Source organism: Rhinoraja longicauda, chromosome 9 (assembly GCF_053455715.1).
Source record: "Rhinoraja longicauda isolate Sanriku21f chromosome 9, sRhiLon1.1, whole genome shotgun sequence".
In the NCBI taxonomy this organism is placed as follows: Eukaryota; Metazoa; Chordata; class Chondrichthyes; order Rajiformes; family Arhynchobatidae; genus Rhinoraja; species Rhinoraja longicauda.
The window spans coordinates 23922928-23943485 of NC_135961.1; positions in this window are offsets into that span (position 1 = coordinate 23922928).

Consider the following 20558-nt stretch of genomic DNA (forward strand, 5'->3'; position numbering starts at 1 on the left):
GTAAAGCACATATCTTCTTATTGTTGAGGTCATAAAGCACTGTTAGACCACAGTGCAAGCTTCTCCCTTCACGATGCTGTTCCTGATATGATTGAGGTGCCCAATGCTTACATCGGATGACAAAATGGAAAGAAGTTCCTTGTACAGAACCTTCATTGATAAATGCAACATTTCACCACAAAGTATGATTTATGTGAGAAACCGCAATAAGGTTGTGGAGGAATTCACATTGGCAGCTTGATTAGAAAATGTAAGAATTCATGCTTACACATGGAAAAGATGAACGTGTGAGTGGATGAAGAGTGTGAGAACATATTAGCAGGCGGGGCAGTTAATGTGAAACCCTTTTTATACTTGCATTTTTATTTCATTAAACTCTGATATTATCAGGGTGGGAAAAATCAAAGCTGCTAAGTTATAATTGAAGCTTTCAGTCGGAGGAGAGATCTGAGAGAGAGAAAAGGTGTCACAATATGGGTCACAAGGAGTTGTTCTTCCACACTTGAAGCATCAACCCCATCCATCAGTTTTATCAAATAACTGGCATAGGTGGAACTTCATCCCATTAACGTCTTAACTTTGACTTTAGACTTTAGCGACACAGCATGGAAACAGGCCATTCAGCTTACCGAATCCAAGCTGACCGGCGATCACCATACACTAGTTTTATTCTACACTCGCGGGACATGTTACAATTTAGAGAAGCCAATTATGTGCCTGGAATGCAGGAGGAAATGGGAGCACAAGGGGAAAACCCTTGTGGTCCCAGCGAGAGCATACAAACTCTGCACAGATAGAACCTGTAGTCAGGATCCAACTCGGGTATCTGGCGCTGTAAGGCAGCAACTCTACCACTGTGCCACTGTGCTGCCCTTTTTTAAAATAATTGTCTTGATTCCTGTTTTTTTTAAACACCTATCACCATTTTCTACCCGATGTTGATTGCTGTGGCTGCAGTTATGTTGGCACTACTGTTCACATTAGCCTACTGCTTTTTACTTTTTTAATCACAAAAGAAAATTTCAGGAAAAAATGTCAACTAACATTTGTTCCATACCCAATTTCTAAAGGTTCAGTGTGATGAAAAGGTCATTTCAGGATTATTGCCATCAGTACCCTTGCTGCCATCCAAACCTGGTAGATACAGATGGGGAAGCTAGGGTATGAGCAAGAACCGGGTGTGTCGATTGTTGATGGGTTGAACATCAAGGTAACAAGCAATCTTGCAGATTCTGGCCCATTTAAATGACATTTCTGAGCTTAGTTCTCCCTTTCAAGAGCATATTCAATATTCAATTCAGCTCTTCCTAAAAAAAAGGGCACAAAGAGCTGGCATAACTCAGTGGGTCAGGCGGTATCTCTGGAGAACATGAATACGTGACATTTTGGGTCTTCACATTAGTCTGAAGAAGGGTCCCGACCCGAAATGTCACCCGAAATGTTCTCCAGGTATGCTGCCTGACCCCCTGAGTTACTCTAGCGCTTTGTGTTTTTTTTTTACACCAGCACCTGCAGTTCCTTGTTTCCTCCTATGCCCCTAAGGTGAATTTAGACTTTAGACTTTAGAGATACAGTGTGGAAACAGGCCCTTCGGCCCACCGAGTTCGCACTGACCAGAGATGACCTCAATACACTGGCACTATCCTACACATTAGGGACAATTTACAGAAGCCAATTAATCTCCTAACTTGTATGTCTTTGGAGTGTGGGAGGAAACTGGCGCACCCAGAGAAAATCCATGTGGTCACAGGGAGAACATGCAAACTCCGTACAGACAGCACCCATAGTCAGGATCGAACCAGGATCTGGCGCTGTAAGGCAGCAACTCTGCCGCTGTGCCACTGAGTCTCTTGACACCCGAACAACAAGCTTCCTATTCACCCCCTGAATGTCAGTTTACTTGGCAATGGTCAAGAGAGAAAAGATGACATCTGTTTTATACTATAGCAGTAAAATAAAATTACTCTACCATGGGCAACCCCATGTGAAGTGTTGGTCTCTGATTAAAGTACATCGAGGTGTGAGCCTTAGTTAACAGGTAATAAACTGACTCAGGAGGACTCGGATTCAGCTTATTTCAATCTAAGAGAAATCTTTGGGATTTATAAAATGCTACTTAGCCTGAGGCATATTTCAGTTAAATGCGTATAAATTCATATTGAATATCTCTTTGTAAACATTGTCCTTTCATTATTTTTTTCAGTGCGTAACAAAATGTGTTATCGAGACAGTGAGAAACAATGGTATGATTTAGCAAGGTCAATGTGGATTTATGAGAAGGAAATAATGTTTGCCTAATTTACTGGAATTTTTTGAGGATGTATCTAGTGGAGTAGATGAGGAGGAACTAATAGATGTGGTGAGTCTAGATTTTCAGAAGGGCTTTAGAGCCATAGAGTCATACAGAGTGGAAACAGATACTTTGGTCCAACTTGCCCACACCGACCAACATGTCCCATCTATACTAGTTCCACCTGCCTGCGTTTGACCAATATCTCTCTAACAAGACTGAGGAATCTAGAACTTAAGAGTCATGGTTTTAAAATAAAACTGAGGCTGCTTATGCCTGAGGTGAGCAGAAATAATGAATAGAGAAGTTTCAGAGGGATATGGACCAAACACTGACAGATTGGATTAGCTTAACCAGATATCTTGGTCAGCATGGATGGGTTGGGCTGAAAGGCCTGTTTTTGTGTTATCTGATCTACGAGTCCACTTCTGCATCACCAGAAAAGAGCGTTTGATTAATGTACAATCTTTTGAAGATTTGTACTGTTAAATGTCAACATGAAGACAATGCAAGCAGTTGACTTAAGTTCAGCATTCATTTACGTTCAGCAATCAAGGCTTCCATTTCTAATGTACCCATCAAGGCCTATAATAGGGAACGTTTATGCAGAAGCCCCTTCCGCACCCAAAATGAAGCAGTTTAAAGAAAGATTCAGAATTCTGCTGATCATTCCATCGGAAAATATACCTTCTGTAGTGGAAATGAGCCAAGGAAAATGGGAATTAGCCAGGCATCTCCTGAGTTAGCTAATCAAATTTGGAGCAGAGGTGAAGATGTAAAGAACAGCTAAGATTCCCATTCAATTGCCTTCACAGATTAAGGTATTGAGTAGTGGAGTTGAAATGTCATGATACAGCTGTACATGATGTTGGTAAGGCCACATTTGGAATACTGTGTACAGTTCTGGTCACTCAGATAGGAAGGATGTCATTAAACAGGAAAGGGCACAAAAAAGAACCGTGGGTGATACCGGGTCTGGAACGTTTAAGCTAAAGGAAAGGATCGATTAAGTCATACAGCACCGATTGAGGCCCTTCAGCCCAACTTGTTCATGCCCATTCTAAACTAGTTGCATTTGCCTGCATTTGGCCCATATCCCACTAAAGCATTCTTATCCATAAAATGACTTTTAAGTATTGTTATGGTACCTGCCTGAACTACTTCCTCTGGCAGTTCATTCCATACACCCGCCATCCTCTGAGTGAAAAAGTTGCCCCTCAGATTCCTATTAAATCTTTCACCTTTCACCTTAAACTTATGTCCTCTGGTTCTTGATTTCCTTACCCTGGGTAAAATAATCTGCATCCACCCTATCAGTTTCCCTCAGGGTTTTGTACTCCTCTTTAAGATCTATAAAGATAGGCTGGTTCTTTCATCCCTGGATTGTAGGAAGCTATGGGGAGACCTTACAGTGAAACATAAAATCATGAGGGGTGTAGATAAGGTGAACAGCCACAGCCTTTTCTCCCTGGTAAAGGAGTCTAAAATTAGAGGGCATAGGTTTAAGGTGAGATAAGAAAGATTTAAAAGGGATCTGAGGTTCAAATTTTTCCATTCAGAGGATGGTGCATATATGGAACCAGCTGCCAGAGGAAGTAGGAGGTGGGTACAATTATGACATTTAAAAGGCATTTAGACAAGTACATGGATAGGAAAGGATTGCAGGGATATGGGCCAGGCACAGGGAAGTGGGACTAGCTTCGTTAGGCAACTTGGATGAGTTGGGTCAAAGGGGCTGTTCACGCGCTGTATAGCCCTATAACCGTACGGTTCAAAACGAAGTCATGAAAAATGGATGTCCAGTGAAGACAGCCTCAGGTTCTGTTGGAATGTGGCCCCTGATGCATCCACAATATTTAATGGCAAATCCGTTATGATTTCCGCCAGTAATTTTCTCAGAACCCCTTTCACTCCTCTGGAGTTACATCACCAGAAGGACATCATCACGTCTGATGTTATAGGTGCCAACTTGTAAGGCTTCTTAGATAGACGCAAAGTACTGGAGTAACTCAACCGGTCAGGCAGCAGCTCCGGAGAAAAAGGATGGGTGACGTTTCGGGTTGGGACCCTTCTTCAGACTGAAGGAAACATCTGAAACCAGCATCTGCAGTTCCTTGTTTCTATATTTTGTTGGGCGCCTTGGTATGTTTCACTATGCAAAGGGTGCTACATAAATATATAGGTTTCTCGCCTGACTTCTGTTGGAGTTGGAGCAATGGAAAGGAAACAAGCCAAAGGCAATTCCCAGATTATGACTCATTCACCCATAAAAAAGTCCAATTTAGTAAAGTACCAGAGGAGATTGTACCCCCAGAATGTCAGCAACTTCATAGAGGAAAAGAGAGACTCATAGGACAGAACAAAAAGCAGAATCCAATGAATAGAATTCAGTTTTAAGTGTACACTGCTGTAAAAGCCACTATCAGCATCTGCACAAGTGCTGGCAAAAATACAGAAAATACACTTTTGCCAAGAGTGTAGCTGCTTCATTTTGCAATGAAATCCATAATACCACGCTGTGGGACATTTGGCATCCCACTAAAAATAATGTGCGTCTCTTTGTATCAATGTGCTTTTAAATATTACAATGACATTTGAGACTTTCAATTTGTGGCAGGGGCGCGTACAGCTTGATATACATGTCCAATATTACAGTTTTTGAAGAAAGAGTATCAAAAGTCTATGTTGCAAAAATCTGTACACCAATCACTTCTTCCTTCCTTTGTGCTTTCAAGGAAACAAATTTAATGGATAACAGTTGTTACTTTTGCCTATACAACTAAATGCTTTGACAGATGCCAACAAAGTATATCCTTAGAACATAACAATTTTGTATATTGATTATAAAAACACATTGGTGCAAAGATATAATGGATTATTCCCTAACCCTATGCACATGATCATCCATCGCTGGAAGGTGGTGGAACTGGAAAACAATGAAAGTCTTAGTGGTCCGCCAACTGTGGCCTGAAATGCCAAAACCCATATCCTGAGGAGGAGATGGACATCTTTTATTTCATTTTGAGGTAAAGCAGCTTCGCAGTCAGCGACTTTCTCAGACAAAGCAATATTGGAGTAAAGAGTAACAGCTTTGTGTTTTGATTTATTCCACAGCCGTTTCCAGTAGTTGCTGGTGGGCCTCAGCTTTTAACTACTAAACCTCCCCATGAGGCAAAAGGGAGTTGCCGACAACATCGGCTCAGCCCTGCTCGTGCTTTGCTGTGCTGACTCCATGCATTTTGACAGAGTGCCGACACGTATCAGCAGAAACATTTTTGGAAGACATAATCGAGTCAGGGAAGCACTCAAGGATAATGACATTGCTGTCATTATCCAGAACTAATCCTTCCACATGAAAGTTGCTGTACAAATGTCCTTTATCTGTCAGGACAACTGCATGTAGGTTGTCTTTAAAATCAGCAACTGAACTGTTCCAATGTGACGACTAAACCTGCCTCCCTCAACGTTTATAAGCACTTTGCTTTTTGCTCAACTTTCCAGCATCTGTGGCCTCTTGTGTTTCCAGATAAAAGCTTGAAGCTGATCTCTAAAATGTCATAAACTTAGACACACATTCTCTACCTTCTCATCAATAATTTACTGAGTTTGAATGAGTTAAATGCCAAGTTTCGTTGGGCATCTGAGAAGATGCTCTGCACAGCCTGAACCTGCAGAGAGTGGTGAATGCTACCTGTCATCCTGCCACCCGCTTTCTCTCCTATATCTTCTGGGAGAAGATTCAGGAGCTTGAAAGGTTGGATGTCGAGATTCAAAAACAGCTTCTTCCCCACTGCTATATGACTACTGAACCAATCTCCTCTTTCCCATCCTATTCCAAAGGTGCTGCTGTTTTACTTTTACTTGCTCACTCCTGTCTTCTTATTTGGTTATTCTGTTATTAGTCTTTAGTTTTGTTTTCACTCCTCCAGATCGCAGTACAAACTTTGCACAATTTGACAGTTTTGCATTTGTCATATTTATTGTTGGATCTATCTAATTATCATGTAAACGGTGAACTCTATGAGCTTCATGTTAATAAGGCATATCTTCGCGAACTAGTATATATGACAATAAACTAATCTGAACCTGAATTTGGATATAAGCTTCAAAATTTAATATAGCCTCTCATGGTTGGACATGCGTGTTGTTTTACTGCAATATGGGAGGAAGATTTGTCTTTCTCCTCACACTACATCCAGAGTTACTAGAGTTTAGTGCTCATACAGACCTGTTTCATCACGTTAGCTTCCTTCTCCATGGTAATTGTTTAAGAACTAGGAATTGATGCTATGGCATGGAAAGCACACCATGCCTCCACTTCCTCAGAAAACTAAGGACATTTGGCATGCCTCCAATGACTCTCACCAATTTCTGCAGATGCACATTGCAAAGCATCCAATCGGGATGCATCACAGATCTACCTAAGTGCAAGAAGTTGTAAGGAGTTGTGTGTGTCCATGTGTGCATGTGTGCATGCATGCGTGTGTGTGTATGATCATGTGTGCATGCATGCGTGTGTGTGTATGATCATGTGTGCATGCATGCGTGTGTGTGTATGTATGATCATGTGAGAGGAGTAGAATTAGTCCATTCGACCAATCACGTCTACTCTGCCATTCAACCACGGCTGATCTATCTCTCCCTCCTAATCCGATTCCCCTGCCTTCTCCCCATAACCTCTGACACATGCGCATGTGTGTCAGGAGAGAGAGAGAGTGACACACACAAACTGGAAAGGCTGGTTACCTGAATTTGTTGAATTCAGCATTGGGTCTGTGATATTAATTTAAAGATTAAATAGGAATCTGAGGGGTAACTTTTTCCACATAAAGGGTGGTGAGTGTATGGAACGAGCTGTTGAAGGCGGTAGTTGAGGCAGGTATTATTGCAACATTCAAGAAACATTTAGACAGGTACATGGATAGAACAGGTTTAGAGGGATATGGGCCAAACCAGGCAGGTGAGACTAGTGTACATAGTGGTCGGTGTGGGCAAGTTTGGCCGAAGGGCCTGTTTCCATGCTATATGCTTCTATGACTATGATATTGCAGAAAACTACAAATTTGAATGAAAAGAACCAAGACAGAGGGCCTTTTCAGGCCAATGCCGATGCTAATTATATGAAAAATAAAAGCAGAGTTGGGCCTTTTGGCCCCTCATTCTTGCTGAGCCATTCAGTAACATCACGATTAGACCCCAGTGCCGTTTTTCAATCAGCAGCATTACCTTTTAACCATTCTCCAAACTCTAAGACAATCCTCCATTCATTGCTCCCTGCAAAATTGTGCTTTTGAAATCCAGGCAAAGCTCGCTGATGTCTTTCCTAAGCCATTCCTTTGTCAGATTTACAACTGTGAAATCTCTCACTTCAATTAAAGAGAGGAAGAACTTCGGCCATTAACAAAGGTTCTGCTGCGCTTTTTACAGAGGTAATAACCCATTTGAAATGCTGAATTAACATTTGCTTTAAAACACACAAGGATTGTTGAATAAATACATTAAGAGCTGATATGTGAACTTCACTGATTGAATAACATTTAAGAGTTTACTTCAGCTTTTAAACGAAAGCTCATTATCACCCAATTACTACTTTCTGATTTAACTTCCTTTTCGCTCCTACCAGCCTATGCACTTTACACGAATATCTCATTTCTTAAAAAAACAGTTGCTTTGCAAATTTTTAAAGCATTGATTGAAAAGAAAGCGCAAAATGTTTAGGAAGAAGGGTCTCGACCCGACATGTCACCTATTCCTTTTCTCAGCTGCTTGACCCGCTGAGTGACTCCAACTTTTTGTATCTATCACTGATTGAAAGAGTATTGTGTGCAGCAAAGAACTGCAGATGCTGCTTTACCCTGAAGATAGACACAAAATGCTGGAGTAACTCAGCGGGTCAGGCAGCATCTCTGGGAAAAAGGAATAGCCAACGTTTCGCGTCGAGACCCTTCATCACCACAGCATTATCGGTTGAGCTGGTGTTACATTGCATTAAGTCCATCTAGCACCACCAACGTCACAGGCACCTCAAGGCATCTGAGTTGTGCCTCTGGTGGTCACAGAGAGTCCATGCAAAACACATTAAAGGGGACACACTCTGCTGTGGGAGAAGACGCACGATGGGACACTGTGGAGACATTCTGAGCAGTGAGGAACCTGCCAGTTGCAGAGACATAGAACCAACATTGACTCTAGAGTTCCAAACCTGTAGTTGTGGTGCCTCCTATTGGCCATATTGTGCTGGCAATTTACCTTTGGCCATTTACAGTATACTTGCTGTGCTACCCTCCTGATTTTAACATGCTGGGAGGAAAGAGCTTCTTTATAAAATTAAATATCCAAACTTAAGTTGTGCAATCATCTTTTGTTAACAGTTCAAGAGAGACCAAATGCATTCCTCCAAAACTCCATCCTGACAGCCCACCCTATACATATTCAGATATCCAATCAACTGGAGTGGTCCCAAAACATAATGTCACTATTCATATGTGTAGGAAGGAACTGCAAATGCTGGTTTAAACCGAAGATAGACACTAAAAGCTGGAGTAACTCAGCCCAGCACAGGCAGCATCTCTGGAGAAAAGGAATAGGTGACGTTCTTAAGAAGGGTCTTGACACGAAACATCACCTATTCCTTTTCTCCAGAGAGGCTGCCTGACCCACTGAGTTACCCCAGCACTTTGTGTCTATCTTTGAGATTTTTTTCATGCTTGTTTTTGTTTGTGCCAAGTAACAGATGTAACCGAAGTTAGGAATTTAATTTTATTTCATTCTCCTCCAAGATGACCATTTCCCACAGCCACATTTATTCCACTCCCTCTTATCCAGCTGGTTGGCCTTCTATGCATTTGATTTCATGGTAGCCTAGTAAAGGGAATAAAATCAGGTCACAATCATTTCAACAATAACTTACTTGTCACATTCTTGTGGAGGATGTGAGTCTCTCGGGCAGTCTCATGGTTCACAGTTCCGTCTAAACTATGGCGGGCGTTCAGGTTATGAACTCAGTTTAGAAAGTCTGATTGTAGGGATTCCTGACGCCATCTTTGGACGTAATCCGAACATGATCCCCCTACATGTAAGCGAACTTGAACTAAATAGGAAATAAAAGGCATCATTGAGTCAGCGTGAAGTGTTGAAACCCTTCACCATTCTAAAGTATACAAATATGTCCTGGTCACTTGGGCCTCACGCTGCAGCTTACAAGCAGACAAAATATCCAAAAACACTAGAATGTTCTTTTTGTATTAAAAAAATGTATTGTTCTCCAGCCAGAATTTTACACATTTTTAAGAGCAAAATTTTAAATCTGTTTTTATTCTGCACTGTGGACATGGAGGATAAGCAATGTGATGTGCATGTAGTTATTCAGCATAGGCACCATCACACTGAACAGTTGTATTCTGCTACAGCAATGCTGTAGACAATGGCAAGGTGCTGCCGAAAAAGATGTTGATATTCAAAAGTTCATAAGTTATAGGAGCAGAACTAGGCCATTTGTCCATCAAGTCTACTCTGCCATTCAATCATGGAAGATAGACACAAAATGTTGGAGTAACTCAGCGGGACAGTCAGCATCTCTGGAGAAAAGGAATAAGTGATGTTTCAGGTTGAAACCCTTCTTCAGATTGAGAGTCAGAGGAGAGTGAAATTAAAGGTATGAAAAGGTGGAGAACAAATCACAGCCGGCACCGATGACTCAAGAAAGGTGGAGCCCACAATGGTCCATTGTTGGCTGTGGGTGATCTATCTTTCCCGCTCAACCTCATTCTCCTGCCTTTTCCCCATAACCCCTGATATCCGTACTAATCAAGAAATATTCATATTGTGTCATATTAATTCTTGAATATTAATTCAATTCTGTCAATTTGTGATTATTTTTAAAAAAAATCAGGTTTATGATCACTGGATGGCCAGCAAGTACGTTATCCCTATACTCTTCCTGTTTTTAATGAGTGAGTGAAATGCATAATGCCTCCCTTAGTTATCTCTTGCAGTTTGTTCTGCGCTTTGTGCCACATGTGCACATTGCCCACCATTCCTCAACTCGGGAATCAAGAAATAGGAAACAGCTCTGGGTTGACAATATCGATAACTGGTTAATGTTTGTGGGTTCCCTTCATCAAATTGGAAACAGTACTTTTGAACTGTGCTCTGATTTCAGTGGGAAACAGGAAACACAAGCTTGTTCTACACTATCATTTCAACCTTATGGGCTGAGATTTTTTTACTCCATTTGGTTATGGGTTCTAATGTACCTGTTTCAAATGTTTTTCCTCTTTCGCACATGCATACTTGTTCATCTGCAGTGAAGCACTGTTTAGTGCAGCAGGCAATATGACAACTCATTTGATTTAAGAACTCATTTATATAAATCCTTCCCCCACTTCCTTGTATTTTCCCAGATGCACCTCTGTGCTGTTGAAGCTTGGGTTGATGAGAGCTGGTAAAAAGTATACTAAGAGCGTGACGATCAGAATGAGCTCATTTTCAAACTAACACCTGTCTATTCTGTAGGAAAATAACTGCAGATGCTGGTACAAATCGAAGGTATCATAAAATGCTGGAGTAACTCAGCAGGTCAGGCAGCATCTAGGAGAGAGGGAATGGGTGACGTTTCGGGTCGAGACCCTTCTTCAGACTTCACCTGTCTATTCTGAATTAGTTTAGTTTAGTTTTAGTTCAGAGATACAACACGGAAACAGGCCCTTCTGCCCACCGAGTCCATACTGACCAGCGATCCCTGCAGATTAACACTATCCTACACACACTAGGGACAATTTACATTTATACCAAGCCAATTAACCTACAAAGCTTTGGAGTGTGGAAGGAAACCGGAGATCTCGGGGAACACCCACGCAGTCATGGGGAGAACGTACAGATAGTACATTCCGTCCAGACACCGCCCATAGTCAGAATCGAACCTGTGTCTCTGGTGCGGTAAGTGCTGTAAGGCAGCAACTCTACTGCTGTGCCACCGTACCGCCCTGTTCGTTGGAGAACAGAACTTTGTTCCACAAACGAAAATGACTATTCAACTACAAGCTTATTTGTTAACTTGCTATTCACCTAAAACCGATTGGGACTCAGTATTGCATTACTGTTCCTCAAATAAAAGTATGTACAAAGGCAAATCTGTGTCAATAGAGGGGAAGCATATATACTCGAGACAGGCCATTATTGCAAATATGAAGTAAATTCTCTGGGCAAATATTACTGTTCAGAGATTGAATTACAGGTCCCAATCTGCCATCTAGTGGTCTAAAAACAAAGTGCAGATTATTGCAATTTAAGATGTTAATTTATGAAAATAATCTTAGGTATAAATATTGTCCCTAGTTGCAAAAAATTCAAAACTAATGGAAAAGATTTGTTACCCAAACAACTGCAATTTCTGGAATTTAAAATAACTAAAGCTCTGGTAAATGGTGGAAACATTCAGTGGGATCAGTGGAGTGACAAGTACAGACAAGTTAGTTTTTGTTTTATTACTATAAAGTCTAGAAAATAATTCTTTAATATGGTTACAATTCTGCATAATATTTCTTGTGGAACTGTAATCATAACCAAGGCAAAACTTCTTTGGCAGTCTACGGAGCAAAGCAAATAATTGTTTGGTTTAGTTTAGAGATACAGCATGCAAACAGGCCCATCGGCCACAGAGTCCATATTGACCGTCGATCACCCATTCACACTATCCACTTTCGCATCCACCCCCTACACACCCGGGGCAAGTTACAGAGGCCAATTAACCTACAAACTCGCACGTCTTTGGGATGTGGGAGGAACAGGAGTACCCGGACAGAGTAATCCCACGCAGTCACAGGGAGAATATGCAAACTCCACATAGACAGCACCCGAAGTCAGGATTGCCTCTGGCACTGTGAGGCAGCAGCTTTACCAGATGCGCCACTATGCCACCCATGGAGGTATTAAATTGAATACAACGAAGAAGGTGAATGTTGCCTGGGGTTCTTTTGCCTTTGAGTAGAAGGAGAACGTGCCTGAACTTCTACCCACCACTTCCAATATCAGGTTATCAGCAACACTCCCAGCTAAGTCAATGCCAGAGACACTTGGATCTTCAGAACTGGTTCTTGGGCTGCCATTTTATCCTGACATAATGTTTTGCTCTGTGCAGCTGTTTTGACGTGGCCCAGATTGCGGTAAACCAGCAGATCATCCACACTTAAAGCCGGATTTGCACCTTGCTAAATCATAAAAATGCACGGCTGACTGGCCTGTAATTTCCTTCTCTTTTCTTCCATATACACCCCAAATATACAGTAGATGCACAGATAACACGGCTTTAAAAATCATTGAGTCATAGAGCCATACAGCGTGGAAACAGACCCTTCGGACCAACTTTCCCAGGCCGACCAACATGTCCCATCTACACTTGTCCCACCTACCTGCATTTGACCCATATCCCTCTAAATCTATTTTATCCATATACCTGTCCAAATGTTTTTTAAATGTTGTGATAGTACCTGCCTCGAATACCTCCTCTGGCAGCTCGTTCCATATACCTAACATTCTTTGTGTAAAAAAGTTGACCCCCCTCAGTTTCCTATATCTTTCCCCCTTCACCTTAAACCTATGTCCTTTAGTTGTTGATTCCCCTACTCTGGGTAAAGGATTCTGTGCATTTACCCAATCTATTCCTCTCGTGATTTTGTATGCCTCTATGAGATCAGCCCTGCACTCCAAGGAATAAGAGTCTTGGTTGAAAGGCGTAGTGTGCACCTTGCCTAACTGGAAACCAAACTTTATAAACAGCCTGGCTTCAGAGTGAGCAATACGTTTTAAAAGTTCATGATTTGGAGTTAAAACTCCAGTGAAGGAGAATGTTCTCATTCGAAACACCATCCCAGATATTCTTCTGGGATAGACACAAAGTGCTGGAGTAACTCAGCGGGTCAGGCAGCATCTCTGGAGAAAAAGGATGGGTGAAATTTTGGGTCGGGACCCTTCTTCAGACACTTTGCTTTCCACTCTCTAGGAACCCAAATGATCCTTCCAGTGATTCCATTCACTGCTGATCTGCATGAGGTTCTCAATATAATTTCCTCTAGTTGAGAGCACCTTTGTTCAGTCCTGAGCTTCTAATTGCCTGTCAGTTTAACGCACCATTACACTCCCACTATGATATCTGTTCCCACTACAAAGTCTGAAGAAGGTGCTGAACCAAAATGTCACCCGTGCTTTTACTCCCGAGATGCTGTCTGACCCACTGAGTTACTCCAGCCCTTTATCACTATCTTTGGTACAAACCAGCATCTGCAGCTCTTTGTTTCTACCTTTTCTTCCTTGCTCCAACCTCTGGGATTCTTCTACCATTAAACAACTCCAAGTGTCTGCTTTTTTAATTGTATGAGAACAGTTCTTTCAGCTGTAGGTCTTGCTTGCATCATTAATATTGGCTCAATTTTCCACTGCATTTGCACTGCCTGACCTGCTGAGCATTTCCTACTGCTCTGCACTGTGCTTTGTTCACATTCTCTCTATCAGCTTCCATAACCTATCCACTGGATGACTTAATCTACAGCTGATCCCCACAGCATTCCCGTCCTCACCCTGTCCTTCATCCTACCCAATGATCCCCCACTCCCTCTGCGGTTTTAAAGTAACCAGCTTCCTCTCATTCCTAGTTCGGACAAAGGGTCTCGGACCTGAAACATTAACTCTGCTTCTCTTTCCACTGAAGCTACCTGACCTGCTGAGTGTTTCCGGCCTTTTCTGTTTCTGTTACCTGTTACCAGTATGTTGAAGGGTATGACAGGGGTGATCAGGTGAAGTTAGTTCCACCTAACTAATGTTGAAGCCAGCCTGGAGACAGAAGAAACTGCAGATGCTGGAATCTGGAGCAAAATACAAAGTGCTGGAGGAACTCAACAGGTCAGGGAAGAGAATGGACGTGGCGTTTGGTCTGGTTTGGACCCTTTAAGTAGGTCACTTTTATTAGAGACATGAACTGTTTTAGGGCCTGGAATATGCAAAAAAAAATGTAGATATGCCACTAAAACATAATCTCTTTGAGATAATTGTGCATTTTCTCTATAATTAGTTGTTGCATTCAAGAGAGAGTTAGATAGAGCTCTTAAGGATAGCGGAGTCAGGGGGTATGGGGAGAAGGCAGGAACGGGGTACTGATTGAGAATGATCAGCCATGTTCACATTGAATGGTGGTGTTGGCTCGAAGGGCCGAATGGCCTCCTCCTGCACCTATTGTCTATTGTCTATCGTAAATAAAATACATTCTGATCGGTGTTTCAAACACAAGGGAAATTCCAGCTATGGTATCCATATTTGTGTTGCTCTTCACTGGTACAACAGTGTACAAGAAGTCTAACTGCATGCTATACAGAGCACTTAAAGGTAAACGCACTAAACTGCACTACATCCCCGTAAACAAGGACAATTTCATGCAAACAAGTAACTATCTCACTTGAAGATAAATGTCACATCGCTACAACAACCGGCTACTGATAACTTCTATAAACCAATCCTCAGAGAGAGGAAATGATAGATGCCACATAAATGGAAAATTTTCGTTTCCACTAATGAGAATTTTAAGACACATGTAAAATAGATTTTCAGCAGAATCCCAATGCAATAATTATGTTGGAACAAGAGCAACACCGGAAACATTTGCGGTAAATGAGCAGAGTCTGAACTCTTCGGGCTTCTTTCACAATTGTAATTGTTAGATGAGATTCTCAGAGGCCAGTGTCAAGAATTCAATCCCTCATACAGAGATAATCTAGCTCCTTTATCTGCAGCAGAATCATAGTCCAATGAATAATAATTCAGGAGTCCAAACTAAACAAACAGTGACATGATAGCAGCAGATGCCATGCAGGGTATACTGAGGGAGTCCTGCTGTGATCTACTTCAGTCTATTCCACCACAGCTTTCTAATCCACTCTCTGTGTTGTTTTAGCCACACTAGCCTGGATTGTAAACTGTTCTGCTTTCTTCGCTAGTTTTCACAACGCTTGCAGTCAGTTCTGCATGTAGAAATGGCAGTTTCTCATATCAATACATCATTCAAAATGGACTTTGCCATCTAGAAAATTCCACTCATGTTCTACAGGCATGAAATGGTTGATTTGATGATCCCTCACCTAGATTTAAAAAATAATACAGCTTAAAAAAAAGTTCACACGCTGCTGAAGCAAAAACATTAACATTGTCGTTCTGCCAGAGCTAAGTGGGCGTCTCCTGCTTAGATAGTCCCTGGAGTGCAAGATCCCTGGCCTTCATCTGTTGTCCATCACTCGCTGTACTGCATTAGCAGGTAAAACAAAGATTAGCTCCAAAGCCAGATGTTCAGAGGGTCAGGCAGTGTCTGTGGAGCATGAAATAGATTTAGCATTTCAGTATTGATGAATTTAATCAGAACTGGCCTTTGACGTACAATGTTAGTGTTTTGATCTACACATTTGTTGCCTGACCTTCTGAATGTTTCCAGAGATTTCGATTTGTATGTCAGACTCCCAGCATTTGCAGTGTTTTACTTTTGGATGTGAGACTTTATTGAACTTAATATCGTAGATGAAGTGCCTATTGTTAAGGCATTAGATTTAGTTTGTCATTGGGACAAATACCAAGATGCAGTGAAAAACTTTGTTTTGTGTGCTATTCAGGCAAATCATACCGTACGTGAGTACATCGGGTAATGGAAAAGAGAAAATAAGCAGAGCGCAGTATTTACCGTTACAGGTACAGAGAAAGCGCAGATTTTAAAAAGTGCAAGGGCCACTACAGGGTAGATTGGAAAAGTGAATTCATTCTTAACATTAGATTGATTGATTGATTCTTTATTGTCACGTGCACTTGGTATAGTGATTTATTTTGTTTTGCATACGATACGCCAGTATGCAAAGAGTTGCCATGTAAAGGGTGCCGACAAAGTTACAAAAGTATTCAATATAATTCCGATCCCTCTTCCTTCTACCCACTTCTGTATGAAGTTTGTACGTTCCCCCCGTGACCGCATGGGTTTTCTCCGTGATCTTCGGCTTCCTCCCACACTCCAAAGACGTATAGGCTTGTAGGTTAATTGGCTTGGTATAAGTGTAAATTATCCCTAGTGTGCGTAGGATGGTGGCATTGTGCGGGGATCACTGGTTGGTGTGGACACGGTGGGCCAAAGGGCCTGTTTCTGCGCTGTATCTCTAAACTAAACTAAACTAAACCGAGTCTACCACTCTCTGTAGTCTCCTTCATTCCTGGGCATTCGAGTTCATATTGTCCAAGTGGTCCAGTGCAGAATGGATAACCAGAGAGATCATGTCCCCTGTTGATCTGTTGTGACAGCAGACAAATTGTAGTGGGACCAGGTCCTTAATTCACCGTCTTAAGAAGTATCTTTGTATCTCCTCATGGTGTCAACATTGGGTGAATTATCTGGTGTCTTTAGTGCCAGATCTCCCAAATGAACCCTCAACATGATCTTTCTAATGGAACCACCAACCCTGGCGACTCTGTGAAGGTTGGCATGTCAGTGGTGAGCATCCTGGCACTTGGGAGTTCAATCCTAGAATGATAGAATATAGACCCAAAATGCTGGCGTAACTCAGTGGGTCAGACAGCATCTCTGGAAAAAAGGAATAGGTGATGTTTCGGGTCAGAACTCTACTTCAGACACAGAATAACACAGAATGAAATACAGATTAAAAAGACAGTCAAGTTTTCATCTGCAACCTTGCTTCTTCTCCCTCCTGCGTTAATCAAATGTAAACATTGTAATAAGATTTTTCAATTAATTACCCTATTTGACATGGAATATTTTGCTCTTGTTGCAGCTCTAAATAACTAGCTACTATGTTGAATGTAAAATCGCTTTATAACACAATCACGCAATTGAAAGTTTACAGTTGCTGGCTGCTGCTGATTTTCGTATCAGCTGCAACAGTTTTAGTTTAGGTTAGAGGCACTAAACTCTAAACATGGAAACAGTCCTTTCAGTCCACCGTCCATGCCAACCATCAATCACAAGTTCACACTAGTTCTATGTTATCCCACTTACTCATCCACTCCCTGCACACTAGCCACAATTTACAAAGACCAATGAACCTAGTTTAGAGATACAGCATGGGAACAGGCCATTCGGCCAATCGAGTCCATGCTGACCAGTGATCACCCATTCACACTAGTTCTATGTTATCCCACTATCTCATCCACTCCCTACACAATTGGGGCAATTTACAAAGACTACTTAACCTATAAACCCTTTTGTCTTTGTGATGTGGGAGGAAATTAGAGCACCCAGAGAAAACCCACACGGTCACAGGGAGAACGTACAAATGCTAAACAGACAACACCGAAGGTCAGGGTTGAACCCAGGTCTCTGGTGGTCTGAATTTATCATGGAAATAAAAATCAAGTTAATGGGCGATGTCCTCGATGGGTTGATGAAAATTTCTACCATCCAACTCCTCACCTCTAATTCCCCGACCATGATGATAGAGTCATTAATGGGCTGGATGCTTGAAATAACACCTTGTCAAATGTTTTTGTTTATTTTCTGTAGTGAAAATGGTGAAGATAAGTATCCGTGTGAACACACACAGATTTCCTTCATTCATCTACTGATTGCGAATGGTTTCCTCCAGCTCTGCTTGGCATGAACGCGAGGCACCATGACCCAGGAGAAAGAGAGAAATCATATAGGAAATGGAAGCTATTGCTGAGAAAAATCATGAGAAGCAGAGGAGCAGTTGGGCAATTGGGAAGACAAACAGGGAATCCCAGGAGGAACCAGGAGGTGAATTAAGTGAGAACTGTAACCTGGGACCTGTGGTTCCACATATAAATCCTTTACAATTGCTTTGGTGCTTTGTAAGGTTAATGTTGGTGGATTAACATCAAAATCGTGGCTCTTGACAACCAATTAGTGTCTTTGGGTTTGCAAAATCAGGAATGTTAGAGCTCTGAAGCTGAATTGTGAAGAAATACATACTGAATATCAAGCTGAGGAATTTGCAGCATCTCTGGTATGTTTCCTGAATGAAATCATTCAATGCAGGTCATACAGCAATGAGAGAAATATGTTTTTCATAACAATTTCTATTGAAGAGAAAACAGCCACTTTTGGGAAGAGCATGACTCAAGGGGATAAAAACAGGCCCTTTGCAAACAGGAGTAAATGCACAAATATTAAATAGCACAGACGAAGGAGTTAAAACAAGTGATAACAGGACGCATTAAGAAAATATTGTGATATTATGATCTTTTCTTGTGTATTTTTATTTATTAAAGATATTTGTATAGGATATCCTGGTTCAATAATAAAAGCTTATAACAAGGTTTTGTCAAAATAAGCAGTTATGATATGTTCTGTTCAATAGAATAAGTAAAAGAATTGTGCTTAATTCAATAACCTGGGGCTCCCACAATACCGGAACAAAAACATATAGTAGACTAATCAAACCTTTACTCTCGGCTGGAGAATTACCATCCCCCATTTACCAAATTTTGTAACAGTAGAATCCTAGCTTTATGTTATAAAAGAAAGTCAATTTTATAATTAGTAAAGTATTATTGACTATACTGGTCAATTCAGGTTGTAAGAACACTGAAGGCTCTCCCTATTCCATTGCTGATGATTCCTCAGTCAGGATGTGCTTTTTATAATGTTCATAAGTTATACAAGCAGGTTAGGCCATTTTGCCCATCAAGCCTACTCCACAATTCAATCATGGCTGATCTAACTTTCCCTCTCAACCCCATTCTCCTGCCTTCTCCCCATGACCTCTGACACCCGTTAATCAAGAAACTGTCTCAGAAGAATAGCAGCAATATTTACATATCCTGGACAGACAATTCTTCTGTTCATGGTTGTGTGATGTGAGTGGGTCCAGGAGGGGAATTGCAACCAGCATTTAACTGCATGAATGGACTGGGTGCGTTGTCTGATGCATTCAAATGTGAAGCAAAACACAAAGAGCCAAAGGAACTCAGCAGGTCAGGCAGCATCTGCAGAGAGAATGGACTGGTGACATTTTATGTCAAGACCCATCTTAAAATGTGAAGAAATGTGACTTGTTTAGAATTCCCTACTTGAATAGATTTTGATATAGTTGACCTCCAGTCAACATAGAATATTTTTTATTTGTAGCCTAATCTTTATGAAATGCATAGGAAGGAACTGCAGATGCTGGTTTAAACCGAAAATCGACACAAAAAGCTGAAGTAACAGCGGGACAGGCAGCATCTCTGGAGAGAAGGAATGGGTGGTGTTCCAGGAAAGGGAAACGAGAGATATAGATCTTGATGTAGAGATATATAGAACAATGAATGTGAAGTTATGCAAAAAGGTAACTATAATAAAGGAAACAGGCCATTGGTAGCTGTTTGTTGGGTGAAAACGAGAAGCTGGTGCAACGTGGGTGAGGAAGGGATGAAGAGAGAGGGAATGCTGGGGTTGATTTCTCTAACTTCAAGAACCCCCACATTCCCTCTCTCTCCATCCCTCCCCCACCCAAGTTACACCAACTTGTTCTGAGCCCTGGCTGTAGGGGGCAAATTCGACCCACCGATCAGCCACAGAAGTCTGAATGAGGTTGAGATCGGCTGCCTCACCTGGCCTACAAAGACATCCATGATTATATTAATCATGTGGTGAACTGCTCATTCAGCTCTTCCTTCACAGTTTAGTGCACGGATATGGTTCTTTCTCTGAACCATTTAAGATCTTTCCAAAAAAACAGCTTGGGGAGATGAAAATTGCAGCATTTGGGGCGGCTCAGTGGCACAGTGTGGTAGAGTTGCTGCCTTACAGCGCCAGAGATCCGGGTTCAGTCCTGAATAATGGGGCTGTCCCTGTGACCATGTGACTGTGTAGGTTTTCTCTGGGCACTCCGGTTTCCTCCCACACTCCAAAGACCTAAAGGTTTGTGGGTTAATTGGCTTCTGTAAATTGTTCCCTAGTGTGTAGGATCGAACTAGTGTTCGGGAGATGTCGGTCGGAGCGGACTCGGTGGGCCAGAGGATCTGTTTCCACGCTGTATCTCTAAGCTAAAGTAAACTAAATATTGCTCACCAATCATTTTTCACCACCAGGTGGCGCAGTAAGTGGCAGCCTCGCCAACAGCCTATCTCGTCCCTTTCTTCTTTTGTTGCTTTTAGTCTGTTTTATCTGTATGTTTTCGTGTATCTTTAGTTTTCCATTATGTGGGGGATGGGGGGTTGGAGGAAACTTTTTAAAATCTCTTCCCTCGACGGAGATGCGACTTTTGCCGTATCGTATCTCCGTCCACACTGT